At 41.3% G+C, this 24145-nt stretch overlaps 2 long non-coding RNA genes across 2 annotated transcripts in view; one reads left to right on the plus strand and one right to left on the minus strand.

Moving 5' to 3' along the window:
* LOC112546437 (uncharacterized) overlaps nucleotides 1-23542 on the plus strand; it is a 31225-nt gene extending 7683 nt beyond the window's left edge. Inside the window, exon 3 of the long non-coding RNA XR_003090130.2 lies at nucleotides 23409-23542. This is a non-coding gene — a long non-coding RNA (uncharacterized LOC112546437). The remainder of the gene's footprint in view (nucleotides 1-23408) is intronic.
* On the minus strand, nucleotides 16645-23537 carry LOC142826730 (uncharacterized). The gene is made up of 3 exons (XR_012900944.1): nucleotides 23423-23537; nucleotides 22400-22502; nucleotides 16645-17159 (listed from the first exon to the last, which is right to left on the minus strand). It is a non-coding gene; the product is annotated as an uncharacterized LOC142826730 (long non-coding RNA).
* Nucleotides 23543-24145: the final 603 nt, after the last annotated feature.

The following is a 24145-nucleotide window of genomic DNA, read 5'->3' on the forward strand; positions in this document are numbered from 1 at the left end:
TCAGAGCCAGAAAATCAGGCTTCTTTCATTTCAGATCAAATAACAGCTAAAAATTATAGGGACAAGTTCAGATCTAGGGGTTTGATTTCAATTACTACAAATACTCTTCCCCCAAGTTTGATCAGGTCTGGATTTGAAATTCAGTTAAGATCTACCTCCACTTCGATATTTTGAAGCTGTTCCAGATGAGTTCATCTGTTCAGTCAATTGTTTTTGCATTAGCAAATGTTTCCTGTGCCTCCCTCCACATTATATTTTTGTGTATATGGTTAAGACATCAAGGTTAATAGCAGCAAGAAAACCTTTCTCAGGATCTAGTTTCCTGCACAGATGTGTGTTTAAGCTATAGTTTTGTTGTTGTTGTTGTTGTTGTTTTTAAGTTTGTGTTTGTTTTGTGGTAGTGTAGTCAATACAAGTAAGCAACATGTAAGAATTGCAAGGAAAATGTAGCATTAATTAACTGAGACAGATATTTTCTGTACAATATGTTTTCAGGCTTTCCCATAACAAAGTTCACAGAAGCTTTTATCATCAGCCATGGGGTCTGTCATTTTTAAACACTTCTTTAATGTATAGCTATGTAGCATATACAGGCAGTCCCCGGGTTACATACAAGATAGGGACTGTAGGTTTGTTCTTAAGTTGAATTTGTATGTAAGTCGGAACTGGTACATATTGTAGGGGAAACTCTAGCCAAACATTTCTCCAGAGCTCAGTTTTATTCTCCCACACCTTGCTTTCCTCAGTCCTTTATTCTCAAGCTGAGGTGTCTGCTGAGAAAAGCTGCTCCCTGGTCTGCTGGGGGGGAGAGGGGGGCACTAGCTTCGCGTCTCCCTGGTCTGCTGGGGGGAAGCAGCTAGTGTGGGGTTGCCTCACCCCGTTTGTAAGTAGGGATCCGATGTAAGTCGGATCCATGTAACCCGGGGACTGCCTGTATACTTCAAAAATATGTAAAATACAGCCCTTTTCTGTTATTCATGTCCTCTCTTGCTCATTCTTTTCTCTATCACACCCTTCTTCCCTGCCACACACCAAACAATTCATACAAGTGCTAACAACACTTATTTTATCAAGAAATCTTAACAGCCTCCATTTCCATACATTTTTACTATATATTTCTGGTCAGTTAAGATCATGTTAAACTTATTTTATAATGAATGGACCCTGCTGGGCATTAGAGGAAATTATTACAACTGCCTACTCCCGCATATAAACCAATACTAATAGTGAATAGTGGATCCTCTTTGATGCACGATGATGAATGGAGTATACAGTCTGTTTTGTTCCTAAACCAAGATGGTTAGTGGATCAGGAAAGAGATGAGCAATTAACAGAAGTCTTACTAAAGACCCCTGCACAGAGGTACCATATTGAGCAGTTTAAATTAAGTAATTGGTCAGATGTAAAACAGGAGCAAAACAGTAGTCCTGTATGGCTATTTTACCATATGCCAGTCTTCTGTACTCTAAGGCTGTCTCTACACTGGCACGTTCTTGCGCGAAAATGGCCGCTCTTGCACAAAAACATGCCTCCTGTCTACACTGGCCACATGTACTTGCACAAGTAAACTGACGTTGTACTGTAGAAAATCAGGGTTTCTTGCGTGAGAACTCTGACGTTCCTTCTTGTGCAAGAGCTCTTCCAGAAGAGGCCAGTGTACACAGGCAACATGAATTTCTTGCGCAAGAAGCCCCTATAGTTAAAATGGCCATCAGAGCTTTCTTGCAGAAGAGAGCGTCTACACTGCCATGGATGCTCTTGTGCAAAAGCACATCTCTTGCGCAAAAGCACATGCCAGTGTAGACGCTCTCTTGTGGAAGAGTTTTTGCACAAGAACTCTTCCGCAAAAGAGTTCTTGCACAAGAAGCTGCCAGTGTAGATGTAGCCTAACTTTATTTCAGTTAATTCTGGGGATTCCCAACTCTCCAAATAGAAAATTAAAGATGCTTCATTTATAGCTTGCACTGTTAAAAATATTGTGCCAAATCCTAATTTTGGTGTCACATTGCTATAAGGTTCCATGGCAAGACTTATCAAGATGTCACATGCTACATATATAGCATAATATTTACAACATACAACATAATACAAGGTGACATACCATTAGGAAAAGAATACACTGTTAGCATAGCATGGCTTAACAAGTCATTATGTCTATTTGGCAATAGTTTTACATATAAGTTCTCCAGTTCTATTGATTTGCGTTCAATGAACTCGTCTGGAAACGCAGAGCACCAAGCTGAGAGATTATCCAAAGTAACAGCACAGCGGCAGTCTGTTTTAATTTAGGTTGTCTGCAAGCTACTGCTATGAAAATTAACAACTCTTAAGTGTGTTAAATAATCCCTAGCCTTTGTAATAATTGAGCAGGCTGGAAGAAATCATACAACTTGTATTATCTTGTTGTCAAACACCAGCTGATTTTTCCCCCTTGCATATTGATTTGGAGAATTAAGCTGCCTATACTCGAATATGCAATTCTGGAAGGATTTTAATGTGGGCTAACAAACCACTAGGGCTACATTTTCAAAGCATATGCAGCACCAAATGGGCTTTTACATCTGTAACAACAGGCACAAATGATGCTTGCACCTTCTAAGTTGTTTTCAAAAGAGAGTCAAATGGGGCACAAACTGATTGTATTTGTGCCTCTCAAGAGGGCTGCGGTAGGATGGCTTGGTCTGGAACATGCACTCAGACTGGCTTTTCCAAAGACATGAGTTTGGTTGCTAGAAACGTGTAGCAGCAAAAAGAGTGTGGCATAAATTGTATCTGGTAATGCCTCCCTTAAGCTGCCCATCATTGTCTTATGACCCGTTTTACTCCTTGGTGTCACAGAGTGTCGTTCTTCTGGCAGCAGTTTGTGTTTCTTTAGCACATTTGGCCATATGTTACCACCTCACATAGGGGAGAACTGTGGCTTCAGAAACAGAGGTGATAGACATTTGCTCTGGGGCAGGGGCAGTTTGGGTCTCAGGGATAAGAGGGGAAGAGGGGTCTTAGGAGGAGACAAAGGGATCCAATCTTTAACCTTTATTCCACATAAGAAATGTTTATGCAAATAAACTTGCTGACTTTCACAGGACTCATCTCAGGAGTAAAGCTTGCAGGATTGTTTGTGGAGAAATTCATGTATATTGACTGTCCAATAAGATTCTGCAGTGATCAGACTGAATAGATGAAAATTATACTTCATATCTCTTGAAAAATACTTTTAGGTTGATAATAAGATTGTCAGCATTTTCCCTCTTTATAAAGACACAAGGTTTTCTTACACAAATGCCATTCTGATATAATGCAGCCATTTCTCTTCATGTGGTTTTCAGCTTACAGAAAACATTGAAATGGACACTTTTCTATATTAACTGAGATTAAATCTTTTTTGTGGCTATATGCTGTATGGAATAAAAGACAATTTTTAAAAATATTAGATCTGTACAGGCTTTTAACTACCTGCTTTTGAGTTCAAAACTCACAGGTTTGTTGCCAGAAAAAAAATTCTCTTCTCTATTCGCATTCTTTCACCTCCCCCCGATGCTACTTGATTATGTGGCATGAAAAATCAGATGAACATAAAATACTCAAGTATGAATTGTATTCTTCAAAGCAAGCATTAGTAAATCATTTGCTCTTCTCTCCATAGTCAGATAAATGCCAGGGGCATTTATAACTTGTAGTAGGACACACTGAAACAGGTCAGGAAGGGCTTCATGAACTGACCTGAAAATTGGGTGGAAGCTAGCTGCAGCTGACTATACCTGTCATCAACACCAAGTTCTTCCCTGCAGCTGGAAGGAATAAAATGGATGGCAGCGGACTTCAGAGCTGGCTGCCTTGCCCAAGAGAGGGTGGGTCTGAGGCAGAGAGGTGTAGATTCCATAACCTTGAGGAAGGACTCCAGGAAATATGCTAGCAATGAATTTGTATTACTGTTCATTTGTTCATTAATAACGTCAAACAACAGGAAGTGGGTGCATTTAGACTCTGTGTGCGAACTGTGTTTCAGAACAGTGCTGACCTAGTCACAGGGACTATATCATTGCTCTACATCTACTTGGCATATTGTCTATATGCACACTTCTTTCTGTACCATCATTACAGGCATGTTGTTCTCGCCCACGCGAGGCCAAACTCAAAGTAATATAAATAGAGGCCATTTTGCATCAACCTTTCAAACCTATTTGCTACTCCATTTATTATTAGTTCTCTGCCCATAACAAAATATACTATCCAGGTGTATGACTGTGTTCCTGAATGCAGCCACCTCCTTGTGGCCTCCTTTTTGTGGAGCCATTCATTTGACTTCACTTATTGTGATATAAGCGTTGCTACCTTCCAGGAGTAAACAGTTAATGCTTGTAAAACACTTCCAAAAATGTAAAATACCCTATGTGTGCTGTAAATGTTTAATTATAATGATTTATAAGGTTTTAATTCATCTTGATAAAAAAGGGATCTGACCAGACTCTCTTTTTTCCCTTTGATCGAACTACAGACTGGATTTCACTGGCTCTGGCAGTTATTTACTGCACACTTTTTTTTTTTAACTTTTACATCACGTTGGTAAAGTACACCATTTTGTAAGTGTGTGTCCTTGTCCTAAGGGCAATTGTCCCTCTAACTTTGATCTGACAGGAATTTATTTTGTCACCATTGGTTTTGTATTTCATATTTCTCCTCCTTGCATTACATCCAGCATATCGTGTCCTAAGGGAAACTGCCCTCTGAAGTCCGCTCTCTTCAAATGAAGCGTCTGTACACAATGGAGGATGAGGACAGGAGCAGCAGCAGTAATAGCAGTGGTCACAAGACATTTGCAAAAGAGAGAGACATGACTTCAGAATAGGCACGGATATAAAAGGGGCCAAAGCCAAACATGAAGGCACAGGCTTCCAGCAGCAGCATGGCTTCATCTTTGCTGGGCACCTTTCAACCCAGCAACTTTGCCTGCAGCAGACCACAGATTGCTATTCCAGAGACAGCTATGGCTAATTTGACAGGAAGAAGCAGACAGGAGCACTTTCTAAGGTCAGACGAGGGTTAGCATGTTGTCCCCAGAGAATCTGATTCTGATAATGATGAGGTAACAGTGACAGAATCAGTAGAAGAGGATTCACTTGGAAAAAGCATACCTGTTATATACTAGAATGAAGCCATGTGACCTGTTAGCCCAGAGGATGTGTAACATGAATGAAAGAACCAACCACAATGTAGTGGCCAAGAAGGAGCAATGATTGAGCTTCCAGATTATATTATCAATGCCCAAAGTACATTTTGTGTGTATATATTAGATGTGTCCTGAGTGGAAGGGAGAAGTTGCTACAGGAAGTACAAGAAAAGTTTACAGTGGCAGAAACTAGCCTAACAGTGGGGTCACAGGATGTCACCATCCACCCCACAGGCATTCATTTTATCTGCCAGCACCATCAGTTGCAAGGACATCATATTCAAGACACAGGAGCCAACAATGCACAGTGATGTGCTGTAGCTGTCTCCTACTGATCAACTACAATTTCTTGGTATTCTTGAAGAGCATGCTACCCCTTCCCTGTGCCAGGCTGCCACTTAGGGTACGTCTAAACTACATGCCTCCGTCGATGGAGGCATGTAGATTAGACAGATCGGCAGAGGGAAATGAAGCCGCGATTAAAATAATCGCAGCTTCATTTAAATTTAAATGGCTGCCCCGCTCTGCCAATCAGCTGTTTGTCGGCAGATCGGGGCAGTCTGGATGCGCCGCGCCGACAAAGAAGCCTTTCTTGATCGGCACAGGTATGCCTCGTGAAACCAGGTTTACCTGTGCCGATCAAGAAAGGCTTCTTTGTCGGCGCGTCGCATCCAGACTGCCCCGATCTGCCGACAAACAGCTGATCGGCAGAGCGGGACAGCCATTTAAATTTAAATGAAGCCGCGATTATTTTAATCGCGGCTTCATTTCCCTCTGCCAATCTGTCTAATCTACATGCCTCCGTCGACGGTGCAGTTGGCACCATGGAGCCAAAGCTCACCCTGGGCATGCTGTTCCAGTTTTTGGACTTGCTGCTGCAAGCCTGCCATCAATGGGTGGAAGCTGCCTTGCACTATCTGGTGCACGTCACCCCCTGCTTCTCCCCCTAGCCTGCCTGGGGGTCGAGGAGGAGCTGCAGCCGTGCCCGGACACCAGCGTGCCCCGCCGCATCTGGTGTCTGGACACCAACAGCGACTGGTGGGACCGCATCGTCCTGGAACACTGGGGAGACCAACAGTGGACCCAGAACTTCAGGATGAAGAAGAACACCTTCCTGTAGCTCTGCGAGTGGCTTGCCCCTGCTCTGCAGTGACGGGACACTCGCATGAGGCCCGCCATCCCCCTCCAGAAGCGTATAGCCATCGCCCTGTGGAAGTTCTCCACGCTGGATAGCTACCGATCCGTCGGGAATCAGTTCGGCGTGGATAGATCCACCGTCGGAACAGTGCTCATGCAGGTACGGCACCCACCGGCCACTGGGCTGGGGGGGAGAGGGGATGCAAGGAGGGGATGGGCCGCCCCAGGGAAAATGCGGGGGGGAGGAGGAGAAAGTGCCCCGCACCGGAGGGATCAGTCTGTCCCGGCCGTACTATACGCCGCCCGCGGGGGTTGCTTCTGGGAGTGGGGCGCAGGGAAGTGCCAGGGAGCGCATACTCCCAGCCACCTGGAGGCCCCAGTGATTCGCGGTTTGCTGTGTCTCTCTGCAGGTGGTCAAGATCATCAACTGGGTGCTGCTCTGCACGGACAAGGGCTGGCTACGTGCTCGTGCCTGCCAGCACCCAGCTAGCAGACCCTGCACCTGGCACGGCTCGAGCCAGCCACCTGATGCCCCCCAGCCTTCCCCCTCTTCCCGGGTCCAGGCTGGCGGTTCCCGGGAGCTTTCCCAGGACCGCAAGAGGCGGGCACCCGCCTGGGCTAGTGCGGACATCATGGACCTCATTCACGATCTCCGCACTAGGCACAGGAAAGTGGCCGGCTAGGGCAGGAGAGCTGCCAGCCTGGCCACCCAGGAGCAGGTGTGCATGAAAATCAAGGGGGTCCACTGAGACCCCCGACCCTGAGCCCTGAGCTTACAATGGCCGTCCTGGGTCAGACCAAAGGTTCATCTAGCCCAGTAGCCTGTCTGCCGACAGCGGCCAACCCTAGGGACACTGGAGGGGATGGACCGAAGACAGTGACCAAGCCATTTGTCTCGTGCCATCCCTCTCCAGCCTTCCGCAAACCTTGGGCAGGGACACCACTCCTACATGGCTAATACCACTCCATGGACGCAACCTCCATCACTTTATCTCACTTCTCTTTAAACTCTGTTCTAGTTCGAGCCTTCACAGCCTCCTTCAGCAAGCAGTTCCACAGGTTGACTCTGCTTTGTGAAGAACAACTTTCTGTTACTAGTTTGAAGCCTGCTACCCATTCCTTTCCTTTGGTGTCCTCTAGTCCTTCTATTATGGGAACTAACGAATAACTTTCCTTGATGCACCCTCTCCACCCCACTCATGCTTTTATAGACCTCTATCATATCCCCCCTCAGTCTCCTCCTTTCTAAACTGAAAAGTCCCAGTCTCTTTAGCCTCTCTTCATATGGGACATGTTCCAAACCTCTGATCATTGTAGTTGCCCTCCCATCTCCCACCCTCTCTCTTCCCCTCTCCCACCTCCTTTTCCCAGTCTCCCCGAGTTTTGTTCAATAAAGACAGATTCTATTTTTGACCACATGTTTTCTTTATTTTGTACATCAAGAAGAGGGGCTAGGGAAGGGTAAATGGAAGGAGGTGAGGGAGGAATGGGGCACGAGCCCCCGATGGGGAGGACTGGGCTGGCTCTGTGGGCTTTTGTAGTGGAACCTCTCCTGCAGCCCCCCGATTGCCCCCTCTCCCCAGATGGCAGCCTGCGGCAAGTGCAGCCGGGCTGATGGCCGAGTGCTGTGATGTGCCCAGTGTGGGCACTACCGGCACTCCAAGCCAGGACTGCTTTGCAAGCGGGACACCCCTGAGAACTGTCTGTCCGGGGTGGGGGTCGGGACCCTTTAAGCGCAGCCCTCGGCTAGCCTGAGACAGCAGCTCCACGCTGTAAGTCCTCCTCTGTTGCCCTGCCGGCACTGCTTCCGTCCATCCTTAAGCCTGGTTCAGGGGCCACTTAATGTGGACATGCTAGTTCGAATTAGCAAAACGCTAATTCGAACTAGTTTTTTAGTCTAGATCCGTTAGTTCATATTAGCTTAGTTCGAATTAACTAATTCGAACTAAGTTAGTTCGAATTAACGTTGTAGTGTAGACGTACCCTCAGAGAGTTTGTCTGTTTGCATTTGTCTTTTTATCTGTCTCTCTCTCAGATAGAAGAAACGTACCCCTCACCAAGCTGTCCCAGCTGCAGTGGCCATGGAGATATGCTTCTCACCTGGCCCCAAGCAGCTGCTCTGAGAGAGGGCTAGGGCAGTTCTCTCTGCCTTAGGCAGCCCTTCATCCCCAGCCCCACCTTAGAACAATGACTTAAATGAAGAAAAACAAAACTTATTTGAGTTAAGGACCCAAGCAATGGTGGGTAAATCTTCTAGGACTAGATACTTGAGAAGACATACAAAGTCTGTTTTCAAAGTAATTCTATTATTTTCCACCTATGTTGTAGATGTGTTGTAAGATATAAATATATACCTACTCAGATCCTGAAATCCTTACTCAAAGAAATGTTTCTCACTGAGATCAATGAGACTTTGTTTATGTAAAGAGTGATTTAAAATGGAGTAAGCCTACATTGTTGGGGCAAAATGCAGGACAATGTAGCACTTTAAAAACTAACAAGATGGTTTATTAGATGATGAGCTTTCGTGGGCCAGACCCACTTCCTCAGATCAAATAGTGGAAGAAAGTAGTCACAACCATATATACCAAAGGATACAATTTAAAAAAATGAACAAATATGAAAAGGACAAATCACATTGCAGAACAGGAGGGGGATGCGGGGGGGAGGGGAGGGAGGAAGGAAGGTAAGTGTCTGTGAATTGATGATATTAGAGGTAGGGAGAGTGGGATGTTTGTGAGTTAATGGTATTAGAGGTGATAATTGGGGAAACTGTCTCGGTAATGGGTGAGATAGTTCAAATGTTTGTTAAGTCCTTGTTGGCAAGTGTCGAATTTTAACATGAATGACAGTTCAGAGGATTCCCTTTCAAGTGCAGATGTAAAAGGTCTTTGTAGCAGAATGCAGGTGGTTAAGTCATTGAGAGAGTGTCCTTTCTGGTTAAAATGGCAAGAAACTGTTTTCTCTTTGTGATCTTGTCTGATATCTGTTTTGTGGGTATTAATCCTTTGGCGAAGTGTCTGAGATGTTTGTCCAATGTACATAGCAGACGGACACTTTCGGCACATGATAGCATAGATTATATTTCTGGATGCGCAGGAATATGTGTTCTTGATCTTATAACTCACTTGGTTACGTCCAATAATGGTATCAGCAGAATGAATATGTGGACAAAGCTGGCAACGGGGTTTGTTGCAAGGGAAGGTACCAGGGTTGGTATTAGTGTGGTATGTCCTGTGGTGGTTGGTAAGAATCATCTTGAGGTTAGGTGGTTGTCTATAGGAGACTATGGGTCTGTCTCCCAGAGCCTCTTTGAGTATGGTATCCTGTTCCAATATAGGCTGTAGTTTATTGATAATGTGTTGGACAGGTTTAAGTTGGGGGTTGTAGGTGATAACAAGTGGTGTTCTATTGTTGGTTTTCTTGGGTCTGTCTTGAAGTAGATGGTTTCTAGGTATTCGTCTGGCTCTTTCAATTTGCTTTTTTATTTACCTTGTTGGGGGTTTTTATCTTTATTTATAAAGTGTCTATGTAAGGGAAAATGTTATAAAGGCCGTCTAATGGCAGAGGTAGGAACAAAACACACTCACAAAACACACCCTGGACCTGATTCTGAAGTCCCTTACACAAGTTTTATATTAGAGCATCTTCAATGGAGTTAGTGCTGGTTTACACAGGTGTAATTCAGGGCAGAATGAAGCTCAGATTCCTTGTACTTTAGGTTAAAATCTATGCATGGACACATTTTCAAATAAAAGGTTTTTGGGTTTTTGTTTTTTTTTTTGGTTCTTCATGTGTACCAATTAAATTATTTCCCAGCCTCTCCAAATTTTGTGAAATAATCAAAATGTTGAGGTTGCAAGATCACCTGAGTGGTGGCACACTGCACAATTGATTATAATTGCTTTTTGTCTGTAACGTTTAATATTAACATATAGAGTGCTAGCCCTTTAAAATGTCTCCTGCCCTATTTTTTATAGCAAATCATTTACAGTCAGTGGTATTCATTCACAGGACAGGAACTCAGGAAGCATTTTAAAGAGACAGGAGACCTCTTTAAAAGCATCTGAGGTTATTTGATTTTTTTCAAGTCTTTTGAAATTTGCATTAATCATGACATAAATATTCATATTTAAAATAAATTATAAACATCACATTTCCAACAAAAGCCAGTATTGAAAGGGAGGCTTAGCCTTATTCCATTGTATGAACCAATATCCATTCTCCAGGGAAAGACATTAGACTATTTAGCAGATTAGGCAGAAATTTTATGTGCTATAACATGTTCTAATGCTGAAAGAATTGGTGCAGGCCAAAGGAGGGAGGCAAGCTCAATTCAAGCCCATTTTATTTTACTTTACTGCTTCAATAAGGAAACTAAGTTGAAAAAAGGTTATAGCAATCACAGATATTGAATGAATACACCTCAACCTATTAGTAAAGGAATTTGCTGTTGCTAACAATGGTCAAAATGAAAAGTTCTATAGTTTTGTAGCTGTTGAGAATCTATATCAGGACTAGCTTTTGTTTATTTTGACAGGAGTAATATTTCATGGAATTTTAGGTTAGGGCAACATATCTGGGCATGTCTACACTGGGGAGTTATTTCAAAATAACTCCCCTTATTTCGAAATAACAAGACAAGAGTCCACACTGTCAAGCCTGTTATTTCGACATAATGGGCTCATTATTTTGAAATAATCATTCCTGCTTGTGAAGAGGAATAAGCTTATTTCAAAATCATTATTTCAGGAGTTATTATTTCAAAATAACTTATTTCAAAATAACCTAATAGTGGAGACATAGCATGACCTAACAACACAGCCACTGTAGTCTGAGTTCAACCATGGAGCCTTTGCTCTGTCCTTATTGATGTCATCTTATGAAACTTATTCCTTTTGGCTCTAGTGTCCCCATCATTAATGGTGGAATTTAGGGATGCTAAAGTACAGGGAAGATATTTTAGATGAGGTGGTTCAAAGATTGTTATCAAAACATTTTTCACAGAAAAAAACTTTTCAATCAAAATACATATTTTCATATTTTTTAAGTTTTGGTTAATATTTTCCAGTTCTTTGATGGGAAGCTGGAAAGTAAAAACTAAATTTCTGTATTACAAAAAAATGGGATTTTGATTTTCAGAACCTAAGATATGTCACCAAAATTCAACTGTAATCTTTTTAAGGTTGGGTTTTTTTGCTTGACTGTTCTTTGGAGAGGTTTTTTCCCCCCTGTTCATTAAAAAAACCGCTGAATTTCAGTGGGAAAAGCTTTTTAATAGAATTTTAAAAACATTTCTCTTGAAAAAGAATTGGCATTTTAACAGCTCTAATTGTATTATATCGGAAAATAAATTTTGCTCAAGGAAGTTTTGACACCATGTTCTATAAAGCTATAGTTTAACACTTGTCTTTGTTGCCCACCTTGCTGAAGACAATGAAAGAACTTTGTGAACAGAAAATAGAAAAAGCCTGAGAGTGAAGGGAAAGAAAAAAAGCACATGTTGATCCACACCAGTCATTGTGAAATAAAGTGTGTCACTTTATTCTGAATCAATTTAACTCAATTACCTAATGAGGCATAGTGCTGGAAGTCAGTCATTCGAATGATTCAATTGTTTTAAAATATTAGAATCAGCAAGGGGGAAAAATAATATATTTGGATTTTAAAAACTATGAAAAATTGATAGTTCAGGGAAGATAAGAGAAAATATACTAGAAACTCAATTTATATTGGATTAAGTAGACAGAAGGAGAATTCAGGGTTGCCTCAGATCTTATTCTTGTATCTTCCAGTTTACACCTGCGGGACCTATTTCCTTATACAATGAAAGAGTGATTTACTTTGTATTTCCTTACCACAGATTGGCCATTATCCAGCATATGACAGAGACTTAGTTCACCAGAGAGGCTAAGGTGGGACTCATTCAACTGTAATGGTTAATGTCTCATAAAAGTATACGTTAAGAGTCCAGGAATGATGGAGTACAAGCCAGGGCAAAAATATACCTCAGGAGAAAAATCCTCAATTATTCTCTAAAGAAAAGAAACAAAATAAACATTTTTCTGGATGCTCCTCCAGATGCATGCCAAAAACATATTTGAAATGTTAAACTTCTGTTACAATTTGGAAAGCATGAAAATTGCAAAAGCTGCAAGCTGGAAATGCTACAGATAACAGAGAATCACAATTTAGTGGATTTTTTCTCCTACTAATAACTGACAAAGGATGCTTTGATCAAGCAGATTCTGTTGACAGAGATTTTCCACAGCAGACAGAAGCTCTTATCTTCAAGCTATGAAACACAAAAAACGTTCATAAAGATCACTTTGAATGCCATTTTCTCTGCATTATGTAAGTTTAGGGATTACTGAGCACAAAAAGGTGTGTGATGAAAGATACAAGAGTTGGAAGATATTCTAGTGCACAGTAATTTATTGCTTTTATTACCATTAAATTGCACATTCTAGTGGTAAACATTGTACCCTATTCAGGAGATTTGTCAGTGGTTTTAGCAATTTTCACCAGCAAAAATTCTGCCCTACTGAATGGATTCATCTTAAAATAACACAAGCTTTCAGCTGAAATTATAGTAGCCCATTGCTCTTTTAAATCAAGAACTTTATTTCTAATACACATTTGGCTTCAATTTTACTAACTCACCCAAGAGAAAGTGGGAGGGCTATTTCAGAGTGGAAATAGTGACACTTTGGAGACACTGGTTCTCAGTGCCCTGTTTGCATTTCTATAGTAGATGGAAGAAAATAATTTAAAAAGCTTCTGTTTTCATTTCGTAAATTTTAAAAAATATTTTTGCATTCATTAATTTACCTAGTACCATAAAGTTCTTTAAATTGCCTTTTAATACTGGGCTTTCCATTAAAAGTTGCCATTAGGTGAAATACAGGACAAAGCCAGAAAAAAATAGGTAGGTTTCTTGTTTAAAAGGTTTGGTGGGAATGAGAAGCACTAATGCTCCAATGGACTTATGGACTAATGCTCCAATAGTCATCTATTGATTGTGTTGCTGCATAATCTTGAGTCAAAAGATGAAACTGTCTACCAAGTCCATGCCTTACTTCTATGTATTTCTCAATAGGGTTGACAATTGTCTAATCATACATGACCAAATACCCTTGCCCTGTCCCCTACCCCGCTGCTTTCTCGAGGCCCTGCCCTACTTACTCCATCCCTCCATCGTTCACTGTCCGCTATCCTCACTCACCTTCACCAGGCTCAGGCTGAGGGTACTAAAGGCGGGGGAAAACTAAGTAGTCTACCCAAACTGCCTGAATGGCCCTATCCACACTCCATGCTCAGGCCCCCTCCTGGTTCCTACCATGCTCTGCTGTCCGGTCATTGGGAAAGTGGTGCCAGAATTTGGGAGTGGAGAATCCAAGAGTCTATAGCTCTCCTCCTTTTTAAAAGTGGATGGGCCTGTCCTGTCCACTTATCGGTGGGGGCAGCCTCTGCCCCCTTCTCCTCTTTCTCTCAAGACCCCAGCACTGGCCAGGCCAGTGTGGAGCCCAGTTAGGGAGCTTAGGCAGCTGTAGGGAGTCTCAGCAGACCCTCCAACCTGCCCCCACCCAATGTCTCCATTTCTATGGGCTCCCTGACTGTTTAGGGCAAAGGAGGATCCGCAACTCCACACCAGCTTACAGCAGCTTCCCACATGGCTATCCCTGACCTGGCTTTGGCAGGGGGGGCCTTCAAACCACAGTGCAGCCACAGTAAAAGCCACAAGTGGGCAGCTGTGAGGACCTGGAAAGTCACAGATCTTCCTCTCCTGAGTGAGTGGGTGGGAAGCTTGGGGGCAGAGACACAGGCTAGGGTCTTCTCTCAGCCCCCCTGGAGCCCGCAAAGCTGGAGTGTCCTCAAAGGCTTGCCAGAGCTTCCCATCTGGTTCATTTCCAGGCTGCAGTTCCACCACTCCCCTCCTGCTGGTCAGAGCTCGGTCAGAGAAACCTACGTCGGAAGCCGTGGGGAGCCTGTGGCAGGGGTCCCGGGACACTGACAGGAGGCTTGCCTGCCTTTGCCTCTACCTCAGGTGGGGGACCCAGCTCCCCCTCACATTCTTGGGAGGGCTCTGGCACCCTTGCCCTTTGTGGGGCCGGCCTGCAGCCAGAGACTCCCAGTATCTGGAGCTGGTGCTCACACTTCCTACCCACTTGGTGCTCACAGGCTTAATACTATACTGTCTGCCCACCTGCCCTCCATTCTGGGACCCACACTCATCTGTCTGTCTGCTTGTTGCTCTGGGGCTCAGGCTGCTGCCCACCAGGTGCTCTGGGGTAGGGGAGGCAAGTGCTCAGTTAGTACAGGGATGACGGGGGACCATCTGGGCTCCATTAGGGAGATAAGGGGAGATTCCAGGAGGGAGGGACAGGCCATCTAGGATTTGCCTCCCCAAGTCCTTACTTCACATGCCACTCATGTGTGGGAGGGGGCTTTGGGATGAGTCTAGATCAGCTGACTGGGGTGCGGCCAGGCACCACTTACCTCAGGTGGCTCACGGTGGTACAGTGGGGCTAATGCAAGCACTCTGTCTGCTCTGATGATGCACCACTCCCAGAAATGACTAGCTAGGGGGTGGGGTACCCCAAGCTGCCCCTCTCTGCAAGCCAGTGGTCTCCAGCTCCCCTTTTCTGCCCAATGGGAGCTATGAAGTTGGCACTCGGGATCAGGGCAGCATGCTGAGCACCTGCCTCCCCTCCTAGGGGTCACAGGGATGTGCCAGCCTCTTCTGGGAACAGCTCAGGCCAGGGCAGGCACGGATTCTGCATTCACCACACTGCATTGCCAGACGTTGAGCAATTGAAACCGCCCCAGATTGGCTGCAATAGCATCTGGGAGATTCAGCCTGACTCCAGGAGACTCCCAGCAAAACCAGAAGGGGTCACAATTCTATGTGGAGAAATTGGAGAGGGTCCAGAGAAGAGCAACGAGAATGATTAAAGGTCTAGAGAACATGACCAATGAAGGAAGGCTGAAAGAATTGGGTTTGTTTAGTTTAGAAAAGAGAAGACTGAGGGGGGACATGATAGCTGTTTTCAGGTATCTAAAAGGGTGTCATAAGGAGGAGGGAGAAAACTTGTTCATCTTGGCCTCTGAGGACAGAACAAGGAAATGGGCTTAAACTGCATCAAGGGAGGTTTAGGTTGGACATTAGGAAAAAGTTCCTAACTGTCAGGGTAGTTAAACCCTGGAATAAATTGCCCAGGGAGACTGTGGAATCCCCATCTGTGGAGATATTTAAGAGTAGGTTAGATAAATGTCTATCAGGGATGGACTAGACAGTATTTGCTCTTGCCATGGGGGCAGGGGACTGGACTCGATGCCCTCTCGAGGTCCCTTCCAGTCCTAGTATTCTATGATTCTATGATTCTGTGTCTCTGTAAGAAAGAAAGAAAGAAAAACAAACAAACAAACAAACAAACAAAAATCATTTGGCTAAAGATACCACCCAAAGAAGCAGTTGCATTCCTCCCAGAATTCCTCTCAGAGAATCACGGTCAGAGGGAACCCTTCCACACCCAGAGATAATTACAGAAGTGCAGACGCAAGGCATGGCATGATCCTGGATTCTCTCACTTCCTGGGACAGTGCAGAGGAATTACTGACAATGTTTCTTTGATCATTCTTTGTACGCATGGTAATTACATGCTATACAGTCCTATGCTTAAGTCCCTAGAGTGCTATTTAAGGGACCTAGGTTCTGTTCCTGGTTACCTAAGCAAGTTAAGTAAGCCTGGATATTTAAGTGCTCTATGTGTGGCATTCCTAACTGATCTGGGAACTGACATCCAATTTTTCAAAGGAATGCGAACAAGTTGGTACCTACATCCCATTGGCCGCCTATAACACACTAAAATTTGCCACTGAAAATTTGCCTATGAAATGTAGTACCTTAAATGTAGTACCTTAAAAACAGGTATAATTACAATGCAATTCCTAAGAGATCTGAGGTCCTTAGGGAAATGGAGCCTCTCTATTTCAGTTTGCAGCTGTGTATCAATTTTTTTCTCTCCCACAGAAATCATTTAATCTTTTCTTAAAACTAGACAATGAATATGATAGTAATCAGGAAGACAATATCCAGACCCTTTTTTATTTTTCTATCTCACTCTTTTTTGTCTCTTTATCATTTCAGCTTTGCCAATGTTGTCATTCAATGGCCATTCTGAAAATTATTAGCTGCTTCAAAGCTTTATTTGATTTGCAGCTAATGTAATGCCAATAATGTATCTGACAATTGCTCAGAGTATTCATTTCTCTACCAATTCACAGACAATCAGATTCATTCCCACCTTGAGACCCAGTTATCATCAGTCACCCTAGCCTATCACAACAGTCAATCTACATAATGGGGAAAATGTAAAAATCCTGAGGTCAGAAAAGAGCTTTTTCTACTTGAAAGCTACAAGGAATATTCTATTAACATACCTTACAGACTTCAGCTGTTTGTGTTCATAGCACAGGTCAAAGAAATGTTTGTTGTGCTATTCTTTTTGGTTTATTTAAAGCACTTGGAAAACAATTGTTGAGACTCTGGGCATCTTTTTCTGTAGATTTACATTAGATGCACTGGAATTGTATATTTAGATTTAAAACATTTGTGGATTAAAGAAAAAAGATCTGTATTTTCAGAGACTGCAGCCTGTAGAAGTGATTCTTGACCTGAAATGAAATTCTCTTCTCTTTTGAGTCAGATAGTAGGAAGGCCAGATATAGTAGTAGCACGCTAAACATTGAAAAAAAAAAGTCCATTTTGTTTCTCTGGACCTGATTCAAAGTCCACTGAAGTCCACAAAAATACTTCCATCAGCTTCTGTGGGTTTTGGATGAAGGCTTTAATCTGTGGAATATAATTTTCATCTAATCATTTATGGATCAGTCTATAAAGCTAAGCATCATATTTATTGTTAGACAACGTGTGTAGGAAAATCCTGTTCTACAGAAGTGATTATGAGGACAGTGTAGATGCTTGAAAGCCAAAAGTGAAACTCTGAGACAGGGAAGAGAAAGTCTTTAGGGAGAAAAGGTGCTCCCTTGTAATTAAGTCTCAATGATAAATCCTCTGATTCTGCTTCCTGGCTGTCTTAGACCCTGGTCCTTGTTTAATTTTAACCTCTAACAAATGTCTCCATTTTGTGGAATCACATCACATAAAAAAAAAAGTTGAATGGTAGATGTGTCGGGTTGATATAGATTGTCTCTTCAATCTGCCAAAATATTCCTACTCTTTTTCAATAGCTCCGCTATGTCTAGATAGTGGGGTTCTTTTGGGATACCGGAAGTATCCTGAAATAGCAATTCCGTGTCTTTAAACTTACCCATTATTTCAAAATATATTTTAAAATAATAAATGCGGCTATTCTGGCATCCCTATAACTCTTGTTCCATGAGGGTTAAAGGATTTGTTGGAATAGCGCTTTATTTTGAAATTTGGCGCTGTGTAAACAGCGCCAAATTTTGAAATAAGCTATTTCAAAATAACCTTGAAATAATTTTCAAATTATTTAACCTGGAAATTATTCCAAAATAACCTTGAAATAATTGCAAAGCTTATTTCGAGGTAAAGGTGCTGTGCAGACACACCTAGGGTACGTCTACACTACATGCCTCTGTCGGCAGAGGCATGTAGATTTGTTTGTTCAGCAAAGGTAAATGAAGCCGCGATTTAAATGATCGCGGCTTCATTTACATTTACATGGCTGCCGTGCTGAGCCGACAAACAGCTAATCAGCTGTTTGTCGGCTCGCCGCTAGACTGGACGTTCCCCCTGTCGACATCAAAGCCCTTTGTCGGCAGCCCCAGTAAACCTCATTCCACGAGGAATAATGGGGCTGCCGACAAAGGGCTTTGATGTTGACAGGGGGAACGTCCAGACTAGCGGCGAGCCGACAAACAGCTGATCAGCTGTTTGTCGGCTCAGCGCGGCAGCCATGTAAATGTAAATGAAGCCGCGATCATTTAAATCGCGGCTTCATTTACCTTTGCCTACAACCCAAATCTACATGCCTCTGCCGACAGAGGCATGTAATGTAGACACAGCCCTATTGTCCTTCACCTTGAGCAGAAGTGAATCTCACTCTAAGTTTCCCATGTCAGCTCATAGCCCCTTTTTAACTCTTCTCCTTCAATCTTTTAAAATATTTTCATATTGCTAATAAAATACTAAAAGACGCACGCACAATCACCTTGCATTACATTTACTGAAGATATAGAACACTCTCAAAATGCCATTTTTACTGCTCATGTGATGAATTCTTATGCTTTTTTTACTTGTGTCTTTGTTCCCTTCAATGAACATTTTTATAACAAATTCATGTTTGGATATATGTTTGATCTCCTTACATATACCAATATTTTCTACAAGAGATTTAGCATGTAATAATGTGAACATCAGAATTAACTATTCACTATTTCTCAAAGCAAATAAACCACATTCCACCATTTAGAAATAAATACTCTGTCAGTGGCTGTGCTGTGTGATGAAAGCAATATTGTTCAAATGAAGTCCTGTGCCTGAAAGGGCCTGTTATGCCATCATTAAAAAGTGATAATACAATTAAAGTCACAAAGACATTGAACAAGTGTCTTCTAGAGTTGGTATCAAGACAATCCATTGAGCTAATGTCTTTACTGTGAGATCGAAGGGCATGATCCAAAGTCCATGGAAGTCAGTGGAGTATTCCCATTGGTTTCAATGAACTTTAGATTTAGAAGTAATAGAATAAAATATCGAGGACAAAGAGAGTCCTAGTTACCATCTAATTTTAGATATTTCAAGTGTATTTCTAACTAGTTAAGCTTTAAGGGCCAAATGTTGCCCTCACTTATACTATTGAAATTTTGTGTAATATTATTATTATCAAAAGAGTTTGCCCAAATTTATATCTGTACTATATAACTAATAAAACACTGCAGCCCTAAATATCTTATTGCTACAAATACTTTAAGCATGGATTATTCACTTCACTCCTTCACATCTTTATTCCAGCTGAGTTACTAGATAAAATGAGCTGAAATCAAAACTAATGTTAAATTTTAGATGAGGTTTTCTGAAGTAAATTTGGTGGAAGCCCAGTAGGTAACCACTAGACAACCATTGCATAAATTAAAAACACTAAATATCACTCTCAAGAATTGTGAAGAATTTGGTCAGCAAGAAATACCAGCTCAATTTTCAATTGCCATATATCTTATACTTTTACTTGCAATTTTTGAATGTTCTGTTGTACCATACAAAAAAAAAATTGCTAGACTTTTGGGGGATTGTTTTAATTTTTAAATAAATCCTGTTAGTTTTTATCTAATAAGCCTCTAGCATGTGTTAATTATTTTTCAATAGTCTTTAATAAAAACATAAAACTAGACAAAAACCAAAACATATTTTTCTTACTCAATTCCCAATCTTTACTAAGTGGGAGATATTGAATACAAACCCTGCCTGGTTTTCTGTTGGCAAAGCATATGCATTTATGGATGGGTGGATTGAAGATGGATCTGAAAATCAAGCACGAAATCTACCAGTGTCACCATTTGTCACTAGGCAAATTCTGCCACTGTTGTGTGCCCCAGTTTCCCCATATATAATACAGGGATAATGGTACCTATATACTCTGTGCATTGTATTTTCCAATCACTGAGTGCCATGGAATTGCAAAATGCCATTTGTTATATAAAACAACTTCTCATGTTGGCATCACTCTTTTAAGCTGCCGTTGAAGTTGGATGGAGTCGCCTACATTACAAGAACTTGCAATTTCTGGCAAGGTACAGCTGTATACCACTTGAGTAAATAAAATCTGAGGAGAAGGGGTGACATGTTGATTCCCATATAGACAACTGGTGCATGGATGCAAAACAACCAGAATGGAAATTATAGCAGAAATCAGTTGGTGAAATTCTATGACCTGTATTTGCCTGAGGTTAGACTAGATGATTATAGTGGTCTTTTCTGACCTTAGAATCTATAAATCTATTCATAACCTTGGCTTCTAGTTAAGTCAGCGTAATGGTTGCTTTGTGTGTCCAGAGCAGAGGAAAGCAGCTGGAGTGTACTGGTAAATTAGACCCTTAGTTTTGCTATTATTGTCTGTATTAGTATAATGATAATGAGTTAATTAAACAGTCTCACATCTGGCGGTCAGTTTGTACCCCAGATGCCCATTGTCTTCTACAGGAGTTCTGTGTGAGGAGCAATTGTGGTATATAGCCCTTAGTTATAGAATAACTCACATTATTTTATTACTTATAATTTAGTGATGACACAGCAGTCCCTTTACTACTGTGGCACTATCTTCTTAATAATTATAGCTTTGCTTAGCTTTAGGGAAGGAAATATATCTCTATATTAAATATCATAAAAGGAGATGAGTTAACAGAAGGTTCTGAGACAAAAATAACAAGCACAATCTTAATCTTACTCTTTTAATTTAAATGGGGGGAGGGGTAAAGGTTTGGACCCAACTAAAACTAGGAAGGTTTCTGGGAAGCATGTGTACAAATAGATTAAGAGCATTTTAAATGATTAACAAACTAGTGATGTATCCTCCGGTTGTTTTCCTCAAGTCTTCCATCAAAATTGCTGCAGCTCAGTGCTCTAGCTTAATGAATACTAGTTTCCTCAGACATTTTTGTTATCTGAAAACAGAGTTTATGGTTATAGCGATTTTCTGCTTATTTTCCTTTGTATTATTTTCTGATACAATAACCGATACCAAAACCTGGTAACTATGGTGACTATAACCTGTATTTTGACATAGACTTTCATCATTGTGAACTTTAGCACAGAACTGGAATTAAAAGCATTGTTCCATTAATTAGCTAGTTTGATTAGCATTTTGCAGATGTAAAGCACTGTATCTGTGCAAAGTATCTTTATTATTTATTCCATTGCCCGTTACGGCCAATGCTTTGACTAGTGCTTCAATTAAAAACAACAATCAGCAATTACATGACCTATAATTACCTGTAAATATATCATGCGGTTTGCCTATGATTTATATTGTGTTGCTTAATTTACACTACTCATTTAGGAAGAAATGTTTAGAACAAAATGAAACAACAGCTGGAGGATGAAAATGAAAAGTTCATATGGAGGAGAGAATTCAATGAAACTACCCAAGTCCCAAACTATGCCTGATCCTCCATGGGTCCTGGGTCTGATCCTGTATCCACTGAAGCCAATGGCAAGCTCCCTTATTCATGTTGGCTAGATAATGAAATTTTTCTCATAAACTAAGGAAACTAAGTATCTCCTTAGTGTTTGTCATCTTGGCTACAGACCTGGCTATGGCTCACAGAGCGCATTGGTAAATGTTTTTCTTATGGCAATGGGTGTACAATGGGGTGCAATCCTAGCTTCATTGAAATCAAAACTAATTTTGGCATACTGTAGATTAATGAGTGCCAGGATTTTATCCCGCATGCCTGGATTGGACTGTTGGATATAGTGTCTTGCTTTGAGAGTTTGATCATGAGGTGCTATTTGTTTGGGCTTCTCTACATGGGAAGATAGTGTGGTCCTAATGAGGGGGGTGAGAATACATGACCCACGTGGATACCTTTACTGTGCACTAAACATTCCTTTGTATACTTAATACACTTTGAAGCTAAACTAAGTTACTTTTAGTATATAGCAAGAACGTTCACACAAGGAAGTTAGGGCATGGTAAATTCATACTTCAGCATTCTATATACTAGCTCTGTGTAGACAAGCCCTTGCTTCACCTGTTAAACCCAACTGGAGTGCATGGTTTGCATTCATTTTTTGCTGGTCAATCCGCGTGGGACATCCCTTAGTTTTTCTACCCTAACGGTGTTGTCACGCTGTGTTCCGTTGGGTTCCATTTTGTCTCCTCTCCTATTCTGTGCATATATGGGACCTGTAGATGAGTTGGTAAGGAGGCACAAGCTGCAGTGTTTCAGTTTGCTGATGACACCCCAGTCTATTTCTCTGTGTCACAGATCTGACTGGTGCTGCTGAAAGTCTAGACTTATGTTTAGGAGAGATTGGAGCATGGATGAGAGATAAGTGATTGAAACTCATTCAAAAACACACAAATAGGTATCTAAACATACAATTACCTTGACACATGCAATGCAGATTATAAGAATACATTTATTATTGTTGTGATATCCAGGGTCATTTTTTTTCAAATATTGGGCCAGTTTCTCATTACGGTGTTACCTAATGGAAATTTAAAAACAAAAAACAAACAAAAAATCATACAGTTCTACTGTATAAAGCATCAGGAAACACTGAATTAATGGACTAAGTTCATTTTGTACTGCCTCTTTTCAGGATAAAAGACTGAAACAATTTCAACCTGAAGTCAACTTATGCAATGCTATGTGTATTTGAGTACCCTTGTTGGCATGATGAATCCTCAGTCTAAAATCTGAAGAGGGGTTATATAGTCTCATTTGTTTATAATAAAAATATATACTGTGGGAAAAAGTGCAGAATGGCAGAGAGAATTTATTTTTATTTGATGCTTCTCAACAGGTAATAAGTAAAATTTAATAGCATAACCAATTTACAATCTCAAAAGAAGTTTAAATGAATACATTTATTTAAAGAGCACCTTTCAAACTCTGGGGAAACCTTTTACAACATCACAATGTGCACATATAGTATTGTGATGCAGTTATAAATGCATTCATGAGGACTAGACGTTAATTGCTGAGAGCACTAATGTGAAAAGCAATTCTGTCTCACTCTTTCTTGATCTCAGTTTTTCTTCTGTCTCTCTACAAATAGTGAGTTCATCCTGATTATATTGCTGTCAATGGTAAAATAAATCATTTTATTTCATTGCAGGAAAAGGAATAAAAAAGAGATGAATTATGTGAAGAAAAATTAAAGTAAAACAAAAACAATGATTTTTAATAATTAGTGATAACACTGGCAGTTTAAAAACATTTTGTTTTTGCTTCATGCTTTTGTGAATAGGAACTTTTAAACTACAGTTGTTGTAGATTCATTTGTTAAAACCTACCTCTCCAGCCGGACTAAGATATCAGTTAAATGTGTGTTCTCCAAAATAAATCCTGAAATGTAATTTTGTTTTGTTTTTGTTTTTTGTTTTACTAGCTTCAACAACCTACCTGCTGCATCAGGAAGGTCAGATTCTGAAATGCTGGCTGGCAATGCTCTGTGCCCTGCAGGTGAAAATATTGTACAATGAAATGGAAAAACACAGATGGGAGACACACATATTTTTGATAAAAAAAATGTAATGGTGTGAAATCAACCAGTGCATAGGGATCCTGTGTTTCTTGCTGTCTGCTGAGCAGTCTTTAAATAAATTCACATATGAGAAGGAAAAAATAAAGACTGAATATCAGGGGAAAAATAGGCTGAAGATAATTGCTGCCAGAACTATGCCTATTACTTGTTACATCTAGATTTTGGAAATGAGACAAAAAAGTACCCTGTGGATCAATACTGCAGAGGGTACAGGGTGTGCACAAAGTTTAAAGTGATCTGTGCCAGAAATATGCATATTAATTCACTAAAGAGTGGCATGTGAGGTCTTTGCAGAGATCCAATAGTCATTATAATCATTGTGAAATATATGTACAGGTAATATTTAGGAGGTTATGTGTCTATATTGAAAACTATGTTCTTAAAGCAGGTAACCAGGAAGTAACATGTCTTGATCAGGTTCTTTTCAGACAGGGGGGTAACAAGCTTATCACACTGTCTGCTCATTGCGTGCTTCACTAATGTATGCCTATTTGCAGGGCTCACCGAACCGTGGCGATCCCTGCTCACCAGCCGCGCTGTCCGGCGATCTGCGCATGCGCAGATCGTTCTGCGCATGCGCA

The sequence above is a fragment of the Pelodiscus sinensis genome, chromosome 2 (genome assembly GCF_049634645.1).
Source record: "Pelodiscus sinensis isolate JC-2024 chromosome 2, ASM4963464v1, whole genome shotgun sequence".
Lineage (NCBI taxonomy): Eukaryota > Metazoa > Chordata > Testudines > Trionychidae > Pelodiscus > Pelodiscus sinensis.